Source organism: Aulonocara sp. 'chitande type north' Nkhata Bay, linkage group LG3 (genome assembly GCF_057382095.1).
Source record: "Aulonocara sp. 'chitande type north' Nkhata Bay isolate Kocher_YH1m ecotype deep benthic linkage group LG3, A_spYH_male_GT1.1, whole genome shotgun sequence".
NCBI classification, from domain to species: Eukaryota; Metazoa; Chordata; class Actinopteri; order Cichliformes; family Cichlidae; genus Aulonocara; species Aulonocara sp. 'chitande type north' Nkhata Bay.
In genome coordinates this window covers 35299671-35317706 of record NC_141346.1, presented here as the reverse complement: position 1 = coordinate 35317706, position 18036 = coordinate 35299671, and the positions used below count along the sequence as shown (strand labels likewise).

Genomic DNA, 18036 nt, shown 5'->3' with positions numbered 1-18036 from the left:
CGCCATTGCTGGAAACTGGAGTTTGGCTGGGCCGCGCTATGAATTCTGGGATATGGTAGTAATTTGGACAGCCTTCGGCACGTCGCTGTGACGTAATCGGTCTACAAATGCGGCCTCAGGAGGATGCAGCCCATGAATTTGGACATGTCCAGAGTATAATCGCAGCCTTTGCGGTTAGAAAATTGCACTTGATCATGTCGCGATATTATCGCAAATGCGATATATCGTTCAGCCCTAGTTAACAGTTGGTTGAATGAACAAACACTGTTGTGACAGTGATGTACACTGTTCTGATGGTATATATGTATCAATCTATCAATCGTTTGTTGTAAGACTCAGATAATTATTTTTTAAAAGCTAGACATTTTAAATGAGAATAAGAAAGAAAAGTATTTCTTTGTGCCCCCCTTTCCCTGTTATTGCCCTACCTGGCCCCCTGGCAACACTTTGCTAGATCCGCCCCTGCACAGTTACCAGCTAGCACAGTCAGCTACCTAAAAAAGGATCCTGGGGTTATTTGTCTCTCAGAAACAGTTCATAACTTCCCTTCAACTCATCCATGTCACCTAAAAGGTAAACCTGTTTCTCCATCACAGCTCTGATGATTCAGTAAGGACATCTCCTGGTTTCATCCTCATGTTTCCCTCTTACCACATATCCAAACCGACATCATGACCAGCAGCTTTACAGCTGTGGCTCCAGCAAACATCAGCTGATACTAGAAATTAATATTAAATAAATTCTAACAACAGCTGATCAAGCTTAAACGTGCTGCTGTTGTTTAGCGCAACATCCGCTGGTTTCTTCTTTCTGGCGTGAAGTGGGCGATAAACAAACAAGAGAAAAGCCGATCAGCTGATCATTGATCAGTTTCATGATTGTAGTAGAAACAGGAGAGAATGAGAGAAGAAGAGGCAGCTGTGCAGCGTAACGACAGAATAAATCCAGCTTTGTGTCTTTTTTCATTCTAGCTGAAGTCCGGGACAAAATGTTCCTTTTCACCTCAATACGAAACGCGTAATATTTTCTCTGAATACGGGACGATTCTGTTTTTTACGGGACGGTTGGCAACTCTAATAATTAACCTTATGAACAAAATAAAGTTCAACATCAGTAACATCATAGCACCCACCCAGCTGTATAGAAACTCCCTCATGCTAGCTAGACGAAAAAGTCAGCATAACGAAAATAAACTCCACCTAAACTTGGTTCATATCTGACCCAGATAGACTGCAGGTTATAACTTCTTACCTGAAGTTCAGTTCACCTGACACTCAGACCAGCGGTCGCTTCGGTCTCTCCTCCTGCGTCCCCTTTCCCTCATCCACCTGCTGGCCTCCACCACTTGCTAATGTTATTGAATCTGTGGAAGCTCCGTGATAGCCACCACACGAATTAACGAATAACGAGCCTATCTAAATCTCAGTAACGAGTAACGCGTTCCTGGTTTTGGCATAATAACTAGTTACCGTGCTCGTTACCACAATAATAACGTAGTTACTGTAACGCGTTACTTAATAACGCGTTAGTCCCAACACTGATTTTAACAAATGAGACTAAGCTGAAGTCACAAACAACAAGATACTCTGTGATTGTCAAGCTCTGCTCTTCACTTCAAACACCATGTCTGGTAAGTTCTTTTAACACTAATACTTTGTGGACATCACAATATCTGCGTTTTGAAAACGAATACACTTGGATGATGCTTTAAGCCTATTGTGTGTAAGTCAGTAATGGCAAATGCAAAAACGTTACATGAAGACAAGCATGCAGCCTCGTTGGAGAAAAAAAATGCTTCTGGTATTGGGTATTTGTGAGGCATGGATCATTGTGATAATCTATTAACTGAATTACATTCAATATTTTTTTTTTTTTACTAATATGTGGTCTCCAGAATTAAAAAAAAGCCAATAATAAATGTAACATTTCAATGTTAAATAAAATTTAACTCTGTTTTGACCTCAGAGTGTTTGATCATCCTTTGTTCAGAAAACCCCCAAGAAACACAAAGACAGACTTTGACTTTAATGATTAGTATGCGGATGCTCTGGCTATGGCTGGATAGAATCCAGCTTCAAGTTGCTCTTGAAGCCTTTTCTTGGTATTTGTATATTAATTATACATTGGTATTTGTGTCTTTTAGAACCAATGAATCCAGGTGGTGTCTCTATGCAGATATGGATCAACTTAACAGACCCTGCAGTTGATCCTTTGAAAAAAGCCTTCTTCGGTCCAAGCGTTACAGTTTTGAAGGAAACCATGATAAAAACGACAGAAGCAAAAGGAGTGACAACAGAAGGAGAAGACAAAACACAAAATGTGGTTGGAAGAATCAAACCTGAGACAGGTATTCTAAATAAATATACAAATACAGCATTTTGGTGACATTTTATCCAGGGTAGTCAAAAAACATTGCCTATTTCCTTTCAATGTTCTAAAGCAAATTAGCTAAACTGAGATTAATAGTCTTTCTTGTGGCAATATTAAAAAAACAGCCCTAACCAAATACGCTAATCAGTACATGTTATTCTTCCTCATTTTGCTTTTCTAGAGCCATCAACAATGATATTTATGGGAGGAGCAGCTGGGGGTCAAAAGTACATCAAAGGTAACAGCATATATGAGTTGACATGAGTTTTAGTCAGTAGGATTCTCAGATGACAGGAATCACTATCCTGAGAAAACAAGGTGTTGTTCTAAGCCTATTATGAAAAAAAGAAACTGACAGTTTCAAATCTAGTAAGTTGCCAGTACTTGAAAAAGCAAACCTGATCCAAAGTATGCATGTTTTAGCCATATTCTATCGCGATATTTCATTTTCTTATCATTGCCCAACATTATACCGGTATTACCGTGAACGGTATAATATGGCCCAGCCCTAGCGGGAAGGTTAGTTTTCTTTCAATTCATGAAAACACGCTTTCTCACAACATTCGTGGTCTTTAAATTACAACAGAAAAAGGTTTCTTGCCTTTATTAACCCCCTGTGCAGAGGTTGCCAAGTTTCTGCAGAGCAAGGGCGTAGATTTGGCATGGACGGAAGGGACGTGTCCCCACCAATATCCAGTGGTTATTGAATTGTCCCCACCAATAATTCGATCTCTTCGAATAAAGAAAAACAAACCCGATAGAAAGAAAAAAACGATCTGTCAACGTCTCATTCACCCAGCGGTGCAGAAAGAGTTAAATTACGTTCTCTACTGGAGTCCTACGTCATGTGACAAATATGGCCAATGTGATTGGCTGTGCCTTTCAGGGAGCTCTGTTTAGTTTTAGCAGCGGCAAACCTGCGCTCAGTGTTGTCAACTTAGTGACTTTGTCGCTATATTTAGCGAGTTTTCAGACCCCTTAACAAAAAAGACGTGAAAGCGCGTATTGCTTTTACTCTCAACAAGCAGCGGTTACTGTAACGCAGTCAGTTCTTCTTTTACTCTTTTACTCTTATGCTGTTTTGTGGATCACAAGGTTTAAAACGACTTATAAACACACACACACAAAGTAACTCCACCAGAGTGCCTATTTCGGGTCACTTTTGCCGGTCCAAGCCCGGGTAAAGGAGCAGGGTTGGAATTGTGACATTAAAAAAACAATAATTGCTAAAAGAAATTTAATTTGTAGTTATAAATAAACTCTAAATGCATTTAGGACATTTTTTACTCACTTTATGTCTCTTCCACGATGTTATTTCTCTCTCCAACAACATAGGTTACAATTAGATTAGCATGACCAATTATGCAAATTAGGCGATGACGTCATTTAGCGACTTCTAGCGACTTTTAGGACAACCAATAGCGATTTTCCTTACTGAGGAGTTGGCAACACTGCCTGCACTGCGAGGAGGACGGCAGCAAAAAGGAAGGACCTGGATATAAGAAAGTATTTTTCACAGAAACCTGTAAGTCACTTAAAGCCAAGTTAACGCATAAAATGTGTCCGTCATAATAACGTTACAGGCTATGCTAGGCTTTGGCCCACATCAGTCTAAAACTGTATGTAACCATGAACAGAGATGGGCATCAGAAAACTAACCAATCTGATTACTTTTTTCAAGTAACGAGTAAAGTAAGGGATTACTATTGCAAAATCGGTAATTAGATTACCGTTACTTTCCCGTAGGAACGCTGCGTTACTGCATTACTAAAACCGTGATTTTTTTGCGAGAATGTCTCATGACAGTGACGTAAGCGAGTGCGCCGTTAGTGACAACAGCTGTGTGCAGATCAACAATGGATCACATATCGATTGTGGGAGAGAGTATGAGCGTGCAGCGTTTAAAGCGTGGAAGTACTGACCTTACTTTGAGTTTGATTCCATAAAAAGTGACAAAAACATTAGTGTCCGTTGTGCGTGGGAAGAAAACTTTTTACAGCGAAAAAAACCCCTAAACTTCCGAGCAAGCACCGAGTGCACTACGACATAATGGGAAATTCACAGAGAAACTCGCGGATTCTTCAACTGACCGCGGCACACCTGCACCAGGGTAAACCTCCGCCTACCCCAGTCCTGCGTTACAGGTGAAAATAGAGCAACAGGACCGCTGAGTCTTTGACTTTATTTATTTTCTGCTGTGTTTTACTTGCATCTATTTGAAAGAGTGAGTGTAAACACAAAAAATATTTTATTTTATGTGCTGGAATGTGCAGAAAATAGGTTTAAATGTTAAACTAATTTATTCAAGTCAGAGAATGTTGCATATAATTAAATTTTTGCTTGATGCATAAAGTTAAAAGATTAAAACTGATAAAACAAGTTAAAAAAAAAGAGACTTTTCCATTTGATTACATTTTGTATGATGGATTATGCAGAAAAAGTAGAATTGGGCTGAAAGATCTATCACTTTATTACCTATTCAGGTTGTAAATCGTGTTTTTAAAAAGTAACTAAGTAATTAATTACTTTTGAAAATAAGTAATCAGTAAAGTAACGGGATTACTTTTTTGGGGAAGTAATCAGTAATTAGTTACTGATTACTTTTTTCAAGTAACTTGACCAACACTGACCATGAATAACGTGTTTTGGAAACTAACTGCACAGCAGGCAGCACTATTAGTTCTCTCAGTCTCCCAGAGTAACATTTCTAATTTTGATTGAAACTGTCAGAGAAAACGGCAGCCTCGAGCAAGCCAGGATATTAGTTTACAGAGGCTGTTAAAGTTATATGTCTAAAGTTAAAATGTTGGTGACACAATAATTTCATCCTAATGGTACTGACATATTCATAGGGTTAATTTTTGAGACAAAATATCATAAGGTAGTCAGATTTTGCAAATATTCCACCTTGTAGTGCAGTTTGCACAGTTTTAAAATGCACTCACCCTACAAACATTACTGATGAGTCAAGATCTGCACAAATTGACAGAAACACTGAAGCAGCTACACATTTTATTCTTATTGTCATATTTGTCCTATTTGTCAGTTGACAGAAGAACCAATACAAAGCTCAGAGAGCAATGGTGATACAAGATTACAGGTGAAATTGGATGATGACCTGGTGGTTCATTACTGTATTTGAAGCACATGTGTGACTTCATGTATTTGGAATGTCTCACTGTTATTTATTAGAGGTGGGAATCACCATACATCCCACAATACGATATTATCACAATACTTAACGCACGATACGATATTATTGCAATTTTTTAAAAATATTTTGCGATATTCCGATTTTGTACATAAAGGTAAACTTTATCAATATTCGTGCTCGCGTTCTCGGCATGTCTGTACTCCCGTACTTCCGTGCGGTCTCGCCGAGAACGCGAGTACGTACTTGCGTACTTAGAATTGAGAAAGGGCCCTAATCTTGTAGCCAACTTTTACATTGAGGAACTGGAAATAAAGGCTCTTGGCTCTTTTAAAGGGAGAGTACCCAGCCACTGGTACAGACATGTAGACGACACCTGGGTCAAAATCAAAAGGCAAGAAGTGGAATCCTTCACTGCGCACATTAACGCCGTGGACAAAAACATCAAGTTCACCAGGGAAGACACAAAGGATAACTGTGTGCCTTTCCTGAAAGCCCACACACACGGACCAGTACCTCATCTTTGACTCCCATCACCCTCTGGAACACAAACTTGGAGTAATTAGGACCCTACACCACCGGGCAGAACATGTTCCCTCTAAGCCTAAAGGGAAAAAGAAGGAACACACACATGTAAAGGAATCACTTAAAATATGCAGTTATCCTAATTGGACGTTCATAAAGTCAGCAAAGATGCACAGAAAAGAAGATCAGACACCAGCCAGGGAGGATAAGAAGGACAGACGCAACAACATTGTCATCCCCTATGTAGCCGGTGTATCAGAGAAACTCAGGAGAGTTTTCTCCAAGCATGACATCCCAGTGTATTTCAGACCCAGCAACACACTCAGACAGAAACTGGTTCACCCGAAAGACAAAACTCCAAAACACAGACTTAACAATGTGGTGTATGCTGTACAGTGGTAAATGGTAAATGGCCTGTATTTATATAGCGCTTTACTAGTCCCTAAGGACCCCAAAGCGCTTTACATATCCAGTCATCCACCCATTCACACACTGGTGATGGCAAGCTACATTGTAGCCACAGCCACCCTGGGGCGCACTGACAGAGGCGAGGCTGCCGGACACTGGCGCCACCTGTGTCTGACACACACACACACACACACTCTGACCACCACCAGTTGGCAACGGGTGAAGTGTCTTGCCCAAGGACACAACGACAACGACCGAGACTGTCTAAGACTGTCCAAGCCGGGGCTCGAACCTGCAACCTTCCGATTACAAGGCGAACTCCCAACTCTTGAGCCACGATCGCCCTGCAGCGAGGAATGCCAGGACCTCTACATTGGAGAGACCAAACAGCCACTTCACAAGCGCATGGCACAACATAGAAGAGCCACCTCCACAGGACAAGACTCAGCTGTCCATCTGCATCTTAAGGATAAAGGACACTCTTTTGAGAATGCCAATGTTCACATTTTGGACAGAGAGGACAGATAGTTTGAAAGAGGAGTGAAAGAAGCCATCTATGTCCACTGTGAGCGACCATCTTTGAACAGAGGCGGTGGTTTACGACACCAATTGTCTGCCATCAATAATCCAGTTTTGAGTTCCCTTCCCAGACCCCTTAACACCCACTCACATCCTGGGCCATCTGACCTCAGGAAATCACATGATAGGGTGTGGCCAAGTTTCACTATAAGTTTACCCGAAACCTTGGCTGATTGGGACCCACACCCGCTTTCACACCTTGGCTCATGTGATTAGGTAGAGGATCATCAGGGGTTCTTTGTCCCTCTTTGGGGGGAAACTCCCACTGGGTTTAAATCTGGGACTCCCCACCTTTTGACCTTAGAACTGAAGAAGCTTCTTGGATGAGAGGTGAAACGTCTTCAAGCAACTCAAAGAAGTCCAGACGCTTTTCTTTCCAAGGTCCTTAGGCCCTAGTCTTGGACTTACCAACCCCCCCCCCCCAAATGTATTGCTTCTGCCATGGCCTTTTCTCGATTTGCTACTTACTGGGACCCTTTTCTGCTTACAGTTACTGTTGCTTGCTATTATTCTTGTCATGAAATTAAGAGATAGTGTACATGTGTGTGTTCTTAGTTCCATTAACAATTGCATTGTATATGATTTAACAATACAGACATTGCAATATAGTGATAATATACCACAAAAGGTATATTTATATTCCCAAGTATTAAAAAGTATATGTTTGCACTGTTAGATTTTAAACCAACATGCAATGTCTAATATAAGGAAACTGTTGTTGTGATTTGGAGATATAGAAAAAAAAGCTGAATTGAATTGTTATATGCTTCATAACAACTGATTTAGTATCGTATTTAGAATAATGTCCTGGTGTAAATGCGATTAAACCTTTAGGGATACAGACACTTAGAATCGGACCATCTCTCCCTGTTCCTCACACCTCGGTATTCACCACTCATCCAACGTGTGAAACCTGCTGTGAGGACAATTAAAGTGTGGCCAGAGGGGACAGACGCAGTGCTCCAGGACAGATTTAAAAACACAGACTGGAATATGTTCACCCACACAGACCTGGACCAGTACGCCTCATCTGTACTGGATTACATCTCCAAAACCACAGACAGTGTCACCACCCAGAAACGGATCACCATGTACCCCAACCAGAAGCCTTGGATGAACCGGGATGTTTGTCTCCTCCTGAAGGCCCGCAACACTGCCTTTAGGTCAGGAGATGCACACGCCTACAGTACAGCCAGGGCTAATCTAAAGAAGGGCATCAAAAAAGCCAAACACCATTACAAAAAGAAGGTAGAAGAACACTTCTCCAACTCCAACCCCCGACGCATGTGGCAAGGACTCCAGACCATCACAGACTACAGGACCACCAAACCCTCCCCCGCATCCTCTGATGTCTCCTTCCTCAACGAGCTCAGCAACTTTTATGCTCGTTTTGAGCGAGGGAACCCCACAACCACAACCAAAGCAGACATGACGCCAGACCACCAACCTATGACTCTCTCCCCCACCGATGTAGGAGCGGTGCTGAGCAGGATCAATGTCCACAAGGCTGCAGGCCCTGATGGCATCCCCGGGCGTGTTCTCAGAGCGTGTTCTGGGGAGCTTGCAGGAGTGCTCACAGACATATTCAATCTGTCCTTGGCCCACGCTGTGGTACCGGCCTGCTTCAAATCCACCTCCATCGTCCCGATACCCAAAAACTCCAACCCATCTTGCCTCAATGATTACCGCCCAGTAGCACTCACCCCCATCATCACTAAGTGCTTAGAGCGACTGGTCCTAGCACACTTCAAATCCTGTCTCCCCCCCACCCTGGACCCCCACCAATTCGCATACCGCCGGAACAGGAGCACAGAGGATGCAGTCTCCATCGCAATGCACTCTGTCCTCTCACACCTGGACAACAACAACACCTACGCCAGAATGCTGTTTATAGACTTCAGTTCAGCATTCAATACAATCCAACCCTCACAACTCATCAGGAAACTGACAGACCTGGGTATCAGTTCCCTCATCTGCAAATGGTTACTGGACTTCCTGACCAACCGCCCCCAACATGTCCGGCTGGATAACCGCTGCTCATCTACAATCACGATGAACACCGGTGTACCACAAGGCTGTGTGATGAGCCCTTTCCTCTACTCCCTCTTCACCCACGACTGCAGACCTGCTGATGGTTCCAACACCATCATTAAGTTTGCAGATGACACCACGGTGATTGGCCTCATCAGTGACAACGATGAGGCCGCCTACAGGGAGGAGGTGGATCGTCTGGCTGAGTGGTGCGACAGAAACAACCTGCTGCTTAACACCGAGAAGACCAAGGAGCTCATCGTGGACTACAGGAGGAATGCTGACCCACATCCACCCATCCACATTAAGGGGACGGCTGTGGAGCGTGTGAGCAGCTTCAAGTTCCTGGGAGTCCACATCTCCGAGGATCTCACCTGGACGACCAACTGCTCCAAGCTGGTCAAGAAGGCTCACCAGTGCCTCTTCTTCTTGAGGACTCTGAGGAAGAACCACCTGTCCTCAGACATCCTGGTGAACTTCTATCGCTGCACCATCGAGAGCATCCTGACCAACTGTATAACAGTCTGGTACGGGAACTGCTCTGCCTCGGACCGGAAGGCGTTGCAGAGGGTCGTGAAAACTGCCCAGCGCATCGCCGGAGCACCACTTCCTGCCATAAAAGACATCTACAGGAAGCGGTGTCTGAAAAGGGCTGGGAAAATCATCAAAGACCCCAGTCACCCATCACATGGACTCTTCACCCTCCTGCCCTCTGGGAGGCGCTACAGGAGCCTCCGGACTAAGACCACCAGGTACTGGAACAGCTTCTTCCCCACAGCTGTCAGACTCCTGAACTCTGCCTCCTGACATCTGACCCACGTTAAACTCATGGACTGAACATACACACACCCACAATGGACAACTGTACCCTCAAACACAATAATAACATGGACTGAACCACCACTCACAACCACTAGCACTTTATATAGCCTCTGTAGAAACTATCTACACCCTCACTTATCTTAACTGCACTACTGTATAGCTCTGTGTAAATAATCATTCTGTACATTCGATAATCTTTAATCCTACAACTGTTTACAACTTGCATAGTTCCCATTTCTGTATAGCTGTATATCCCAGATTCTGTAAAGTTATTTATTTCATATTCTGTATAGTTTTTCATATTTATAGCCTGTACATATCCTGTACATAGCTTGTACTCACTACAGCCTGTACATACTTATAGTTATAGAATATTCACAACATACTTCATACCGTGTACATTATAACATACCATAATAGACCCATTATACTCACATATCTATATTATTGCTAATATATATTGTAATATATCTATATCACTAAAGCACTTCTGGATGGATGCAAACTGCATTTCGTTGCCCTGTACCTGTGCATGTGCAATGACAATAAAGTTGAATTCTATTCTATTCTACTTAGAAAAGATGAATTTACCCATTTTAACATTTGTATGTTTGTGTTTATTCATAATAGATTATAGTTTCTTGTTTTGGCTTTCTGAAATGTATGATGTCGTAGCAAGGTGAATAAAATCAATATTAACAAGAAAACTTAAAATCTGACTTAATATTAGACCTGGGCTTCTTCTATCCTTTAATGTTCAGCATGTTTCTGCACAAAGGATGTGTCTTATCTGCAACCAGTCATGTGTAGCTATATACGGTACTTTCTACTGAATTTACACCATGTGGCAAGGGCACAAAAAGAAAAGAATGCATATAGGAGCTCATAGCAAGACCACTGGAACAGTTATCTTTTCTGTTCTAGTCTAGAAGGGCAAACCTCACATCTGTGTTAAGATATTCTGCAAATGCAGAATTCAGCAACTGAAAACAAACATTCAGCTGCACTTTTTATTTCCACTCAAACTGAAATCCGCAGCTCTCTCCACCCCAACTTTTCAAACAGCAATAGTGCTGCAAACATGCCTGGTAAGTTATTTTAACCCTAATATTCTGCAGTCATAACGACCATGTGCATTTCGATAAGTCTACTAAATAATCGAAGGAAACGACACTTGGTTGGTGCTTTGAGACTATTGTGATGAAATCACAATCACAGAAATGTCGGACCAAACCAAGCACGTAGCCTGCTGGCACTTTTGATTTTTTATGACACATGACTCATCATGTTAGTCTGTCAGCCAGATTGCATTAAATACCTTTGATCTGAATGGCATTTTCTACCTTTTTATAATTGAATAAAAAACAAACAAACAAATCAAATTAGCTTGTTTTTTGTCAGTCCCCCTAAAAGGCCGCGCAGTGAATGCAGGATCAAAGAGACCAAGAAATCAAAAGTGAAACCAACGAGAACAAAGCTTGATGACATAACATTGCATTATATTTGAGGAACCACTAGATGGAGCCAAAACCAAACATTAGTAGAGCAGAGATGTTGCTTACTGTCTTCAATGCCCATTTTCACCTGAAGGTGCCTTAGGAGTTACTGACCTGTGTGAAAATTCAAGAGAGTTTATAAATATTAGAGTAATGCATGACATTGACACTTACAGATTTTAAGTGCTAAAAATAAATCTAGAGAACACATACATAGCCCATCTCATGCATGCATTTAAAATGTACATTTTCAGCCAAAACACATTCCTCACAGTGAGTTACAGTTTGGATTAAAGTTATAGATTGTACAACTCAAATAAATGCAACTCTAGAATGTCTAAAGAGGTAGTTTAAAAATGTTCTTGTAAAGTTAGTGTTAAAAAGATGACATCATATGAACATGAACTTTTTAAAAAGTATCTTTGGTTTTGGAGCTCGTGATCATGCTTTGCCAAACCAACTCGACATGCTGCATGAAGGCAGATATGTTACTTTGATTCTTATTGCGGCTCCACAGAATGCAATGTCACGTTTCTCCTATGCCGTCATCATTTTGTGGATGTTTTTAACCTCTTCTGGTGATTTAAGAATTTTACAAATATGTGCAATTGTTTCAGCAAAAGCATAAATGAGTGATAATGGATTTTCCAGCTACATAAATGTACACCATTAATTAAACACTGCAATTTATCTCTTCTAGAACACTCTGGAATCCCCCATCCCTCTGCTAAAATCAGGGAAAGCATCTCTAAGCACGTATGGATCAAATTAACAGGCCCTGCAGCTGGATCTCTCACAGAAGCTTTCTGTCAAAATGTAGCAGGTTTGCAGGAAAACGTGAGCGCTAAAGTGGTAACACCACGAGAAGCACAGAAAGATGACATGACAGGTATCTTGAATAACTAAACAAATAAATGCAGTATTTCTGTGTCATTTCATCTAATGTGATTTTTGCAAAGTATGACTTTATTTCTCTCTATGCAATGTAGCAAATGAACTGAGCTGATATTAGTAATTTTTTTTTACAGAAATATGAATAAACAACTCTACAAAAACAGAATTGTCTTTTTTTTTTTTCCTTTTTTTTGTCCCGTTTGGATCTTTAGCCATCAGAATTGTTGTCTTAAGGCCAAGAAAGATGCCAAGCGGATTTATTTTACCAAGTGGATCATCATGGCCTTGCCATATTGGTCCATTTGATTGACCTTTATTATAATTATGAATTTATTTTATTTTCGGTTGCTACAAACGGGACAGACATGACTGGGGGATAGGACAGGGAGAAAGAATGAAAGAAAGAGAGGGAGAGAAAGAAAACCAGAGGGGAGAAGAGGCGGTGAGAAAGGGGGGAGGAAAAAAGAAAAACAAACAAAACACCTGGATCACCTGTATGGAGAAAAAAAAACAGAAGAGAAAGCAAACAACAAAGAGCAACATAATAAAAAAACAGCACCATCACAATAAACTAGCTAGCAGTAGATAACAGTAGATACTAAATATTAAACGATATTGTGCAGCACGCAAGATAGACAGCGCACAATGTGCTTTGAGGCAGCAGCCAAGAAAGGTGTAGTCCGCGTCTGTGAACACCTGTGTGCACACCTGTGTGGATCAGCATGCTTGTATTCCAAAGGTTTCTCCATGTAACGATCTGCTAGGGAGTGTGGGGAGCCATAGCCCCGCCCCTCAGGGCATGAAGCAGGTATGGAGGAGATCCAGGCCCCAGATATCCAGAGGCCCCAGAGTACAAGGACCCGAGGAGGACCACCAAAAGGGGGGGAACCGTGCCACCCTCCTGGGAAGAGCTGAGTAGAGCCCCAAACGAGAGGTCACCCAGCAGCTACGGAGCAGAGGCCAGAGGGGGTTGCAGTGGCGTGTCCGCGGGCTCTGCCGGCAGCCAGCTGTGCCAGAGAGGACCGAGCTTCAGGCCCAGAGGCCAGAGGTCTGAGGGCATCCCACCCCCCGGAAGGGGCCCAGCCGGGCCACAGGCGCCCGGCCCCACCAATAGGCCACCAGGAGTGAGCCGGTACATACATGAGCGCCCAGCCCCGGACGCCAAGGACCACCAACACACCAACGTCTGAGGGCATCAGCCACCGGCAGGGAGTGTGGTGAGGGGAGATAGGCCTCCGTACTTTAGAGGGCCTGAGATGTACCCAGAGAGGTTGAGTCTAAGACCCAACCTGACATATAGACACAGACGAACAGGCACACGCGGACACAGACGTGCATTCCCACCCCATATGCACCACCAAATACTCGGCGCTCACCCAACGTGTAGACAGACACAAATAGACACTGCACAGACAGTCGCACTCCCCAAACATACTCTATATCCCAGGTCCAGGTACCCCCGCCCTCAGAGGGGCAAGCCGCACCTAGACCCAGGAGATGTAACCCTTCTCTCTGGGGTGGAGGCAAGCGGACCACCTCCTTATCTGCAGTAGCAGGGAGGCCCTGCATCCCAGACCCCAGTCTGACGGCAAGCATTGACAGAAAAACAGAATTGTCTAATGTGTTATTTTCACTCGTTTTGCCTTTTTAGTGCCACCAACAATGATTGTCATGGAAGGAAAAGCAGCTGGGGTTCAAAAGTACATCAAAGGTAACAACATGCTTGAGGAGACATGAGTTTGACTCAGTTGTGTCTCCGAGGAAAGCATCATCACTGACTGCTCTCCTGGCCCTATGTTTTTTTCTTTTTTGTAAATAAAATGGAGGAGTCTGGGAGGGCGTGTTTGACAGTGTACAGAGTCACATCTTTTTTTTTTAGCACAAACCTCTGGCTGAACACCAGACACATATATGTATATTTTTGGAGCTCAATATTACAACATATGAGTACTCAAATGCTCTATTAATTTTCTGTCGTCACTTCTTTCCAGTGGAAAAATTGTACAGGGTTGTGCTGCTGGGAAAAGCAGCCTAGCAAACACCATGGAGAAGACGTGCTCCAGGTTAACAACACTGAATGTCAAACTGAGTCCAAATCTCTCCATGGAAGAAGGATTACCCTGATCAACACTCCTGATTTCGCTGGCTCAGGTAGATCAGAGGAGGAGCTGAAGCCTGAAATACTCCCATATGGAAAAGATATATATAAATCTTATAAAGTTTTTATCTGTCTTGTATGAAACATGTATGAAAAGCATACAAGAGTGAAAACACCTATAAGCTGAAGCCTGAAATACTGAGGTGTATCACTGAGTGCACTCCAGGGCCTCATGCTTTTCTCATTGTGCTCAAAGCGGAGAAATCCACAGAGCAGCAGCAGCAGGCTGTTATTGAGAAAATAAACCAGTATTTCTCAGAGGAAGTTTTCAAATATGCTGCAGTTGTCTTTACTCAGGATGGCCCAGACTCAGATAAAATGGAGGTAAAAGAGTTCATAGCTCAGAATGAATATCTGAGTGACCTGGTGAAGAAGTGCAAGAGCCGATACCACATAATTAATAAATACAACCGACAGGGTGACAGTAGCCAGTTTAAAGTGGTAGACCTGCTAAACACAATAAACCAGGTAGTTAAAGAAAACAAGGGAGTGTGCTACACTAACAAGATGTTGCCACAAGTAGACATCTGTAATAAGGCTAACAGCAGTGTCTCTAAGAATTAAATGATCAAACTTGCAGGCACTGCAGCAGAATCCATGGCAAAGGCTTTCTCTGGGTCAGCTGTTGTAGTTTTAACACCAGGATCAACAAATGCAATAGAGAAAGATGGCACTGCAACGGATGAAAAAGAGGAAATGGAGATGGAAAGAAGAAAAAGAAGAAAACAAGAAGAAAAAACAACTGGAAAATCAAATGAACTAGAACAAGATGAAGGACCAAATAAAACACTAGAAGAAAAGGAACCTCAAGAAAAGACGGAAGGAAAAGTGGAAGATAAACCACAAAAAGAGTGCAAGAGAAAACAAACTATTAGGAGGTGGAGCATCTGTAGGTGGTGGAGCATCTGCAGGAGGTGGTGTAGCTGCTGGAGTGTTATCAACAGCTATAGGAGGTGGTGTAACTGCTGGAGCATTATCAACAGCTATAGGAGGTGGTGTAACTGATGGAGCATTATCAACAGCTATAGGAGGTGGTGTAACTGATGGAGCATTATCAACAGCTATAGGAGGTGGTGTAACTGCTGGAGCATTATCAACAGCTATAGGAGGTGGTGTAACTGATGGAGCATTATCAACAGCTATAGGAGGTGGTGTAACTGCTGGAGCATTATCAACAGCTATAGGAGGTGGTGTAACTGATGGAGCATTATCAACAGCTATAGGAGGTGGTGTAACTGCTGGAGCATTATCAACAGCTATAGGAGGTGGTGTAACTGCTGGAGCATTATCAACAGCTATAGGAGTACCAGCAGCCGTAGAAAGTTTGGCAGCAGCAACAGGAGCAGGTGCAAGTGCTGGTACAGCAGGTGCTGGAGGCACAGCAGCAGCAGCAGCTGTAGTCACTGGAGGAGCAGTAGGCGTAGCATGGCTAATACAAAAAATAAGAGATGTGATACAGTTGATAAAACAACATCTTGGAGTGGTATTACTGGTGCTTGTTTTCTACTCGTTGCTTCTGTCATGGTTTTTTCTCAAAGCACCATTGGCTGGGACCCTCCTCTTATCATTTTTGTTCCTGTTGCTTGTTATTATTCTTGTTATCATATAATCACACCATAAAAAAGGGCTATGTCCAATATGGCACATGAATCAGAAACACAGAATCTGTGATACAACATCACAGGTTTTAAAATTCCTTGTTTCAAAAATGAGATTTTATAAAACTACCCAAATTATCAGTTGTTTTCATGCTGCTCAGTAAGAGAATTTTTTCTTTTTTTTCTTTTTTTTCTGTTTTGTAAGCTAAAGAAATTAATTCTTTGTTTAACAAAAAACTTTTAATAAAGTGAAAATCTTTTTAAAGTCGACTCGGTTTGTACTCTGGTATTTCTACCAAATCACAAAACCTGTTCCTCTAGATAAATTAAGCTACTTCCTACTTTTAAATAACTATATTTCTTCAATAAGAACATCAAGTAGAATATTTCTATATTATGTGTTATCCAAAAATAAATGAATAAATTGTCTTTGATATTTTGGGGTGCATTTTCCCCCTTGCTGACATGCTTACTGAAAGGTTGTGTTGAGTGCTTAAAGAAGGCAACTGGACCACTGTAGGTTCACGAAGATGCTTTTCCTCTCATCCAAGAGGCTAAAACAACTGACAGTGTCACGGGTATTTAACTCTTACAGTGGGTGTCTCTTTAGAGGTGGTCCTAGTGTCACTGACACATTATTAATCATATGGAAGGGAAAGGTGTAGATATTCAAAGACAATGAGAGAAGTAGTTGACAGGGATGAGGGTAAACACTATAAAACAACTGTCAAAATAAAAAAGGAAATGAGCACCGTAACTAAAAAGAAAAACACAAACATAAGAATTAACCTAGCCTCAGTGAGTCGACACAAGATGATGACAGAACAAGTTGATCTCTAAAACTAAATAAAAAATGAAAACTCCAAAATGCCCCAACAAAAAAATAAACAAAACTAAGAACACCAAACAAAGAATTCAACCTAAAAAAGTTCAAAACAACCAATCAGACCCTGGATAAGTATAAGATAATCCCTTTATTCCACTGCCACATAAACATAACACTGATTTCACTTTTTTTTTCAAGGTTTCTGCAAATCTTTGGATAAGAATAAAATGAGTCATCCTAATTCATCAAAATTCTGTGCATCTCTTAGAAAACAAGACAAAAAGTAAATGAAAAGCGTAATGCCTTCACTTTGACATTGTGCTGCATTCCTGTGTATGTTACTGTTTATTCACCAGATCTAAGTGTGTCTAACAGAAGAAAATATAGTCTCTCTCGATTAATTGTACCTGTATGATGAACAAAATGTTTTTGTGTATCAGGAAATGATAAAGAAAAATCATCTTGTCATTGGCAAATTCTAAATATATTCAATAAATCCTCAGATGAACAACATTCAGTTTAGATTTTAAATGTCGATTTAACTGTTCACCTATTAGATTTTTACACCCATTTTCAGATGTTCAAAAGTATTTCCTTGTTTTGAGTAATTCCCCCAGTTCTAGCTGCAATAACTAATCAAAACAAGGAAGAGGGAAAAAAAACAGGGTGTGTGAACTAGAAAGTCATGAGGAAATATGTCGGACAGAAGTCAGAATGCTTGAAATACCTGTGAGCAAGTTTGCATGCTTGCCAACAGGTGTGTTTTTCTTGTCTAACAAGTCTAATAAGTATAATTAGACATAGACATTTTTGTTTATGTGGACCACCACCATTTTCCCCCCAATACTCAGTTGAAGTGCAGACTTTTCCAATTCAATTCAATGGGTTTTCATTTTTTTTAATTATTATTATTAACAGTTTAATTACAGTGATTCTTAAACACAATGGCCCTTCACATGGCAACAGTGAAGCACTGAAACATTCTTTCTTCTTGGTTGAGCTGTGCAATTATGGTTTCCTACTGTATCGAACAAAGTACAGCACAGCAAAAGCACATTTGCTGGAAAGCAATATAATTTTCTGTGATGTGATATAAATTTGAAATACAGGCAGTGGGTACATATAGTACACATGTGCAGTGCAGGTAGGGAGCGGCAACCTTCCGATTACAAGATGAA

The 18036-nt window shown here is 41.6% G+C and overlaps 1 pseudogene; it reads left to right on the top strand.

Annotated features, from left to right (window-relative positions):
* The first annotated feature begins 1623 nt into the window (after positions 1-1623).
* LOC147335343 (uncharacterized) lies at positions 1624-15439 on the top strand (annotated as a pseudogene).
* Positions 15440-18036: the final 2597 nt, after the last annotated feature.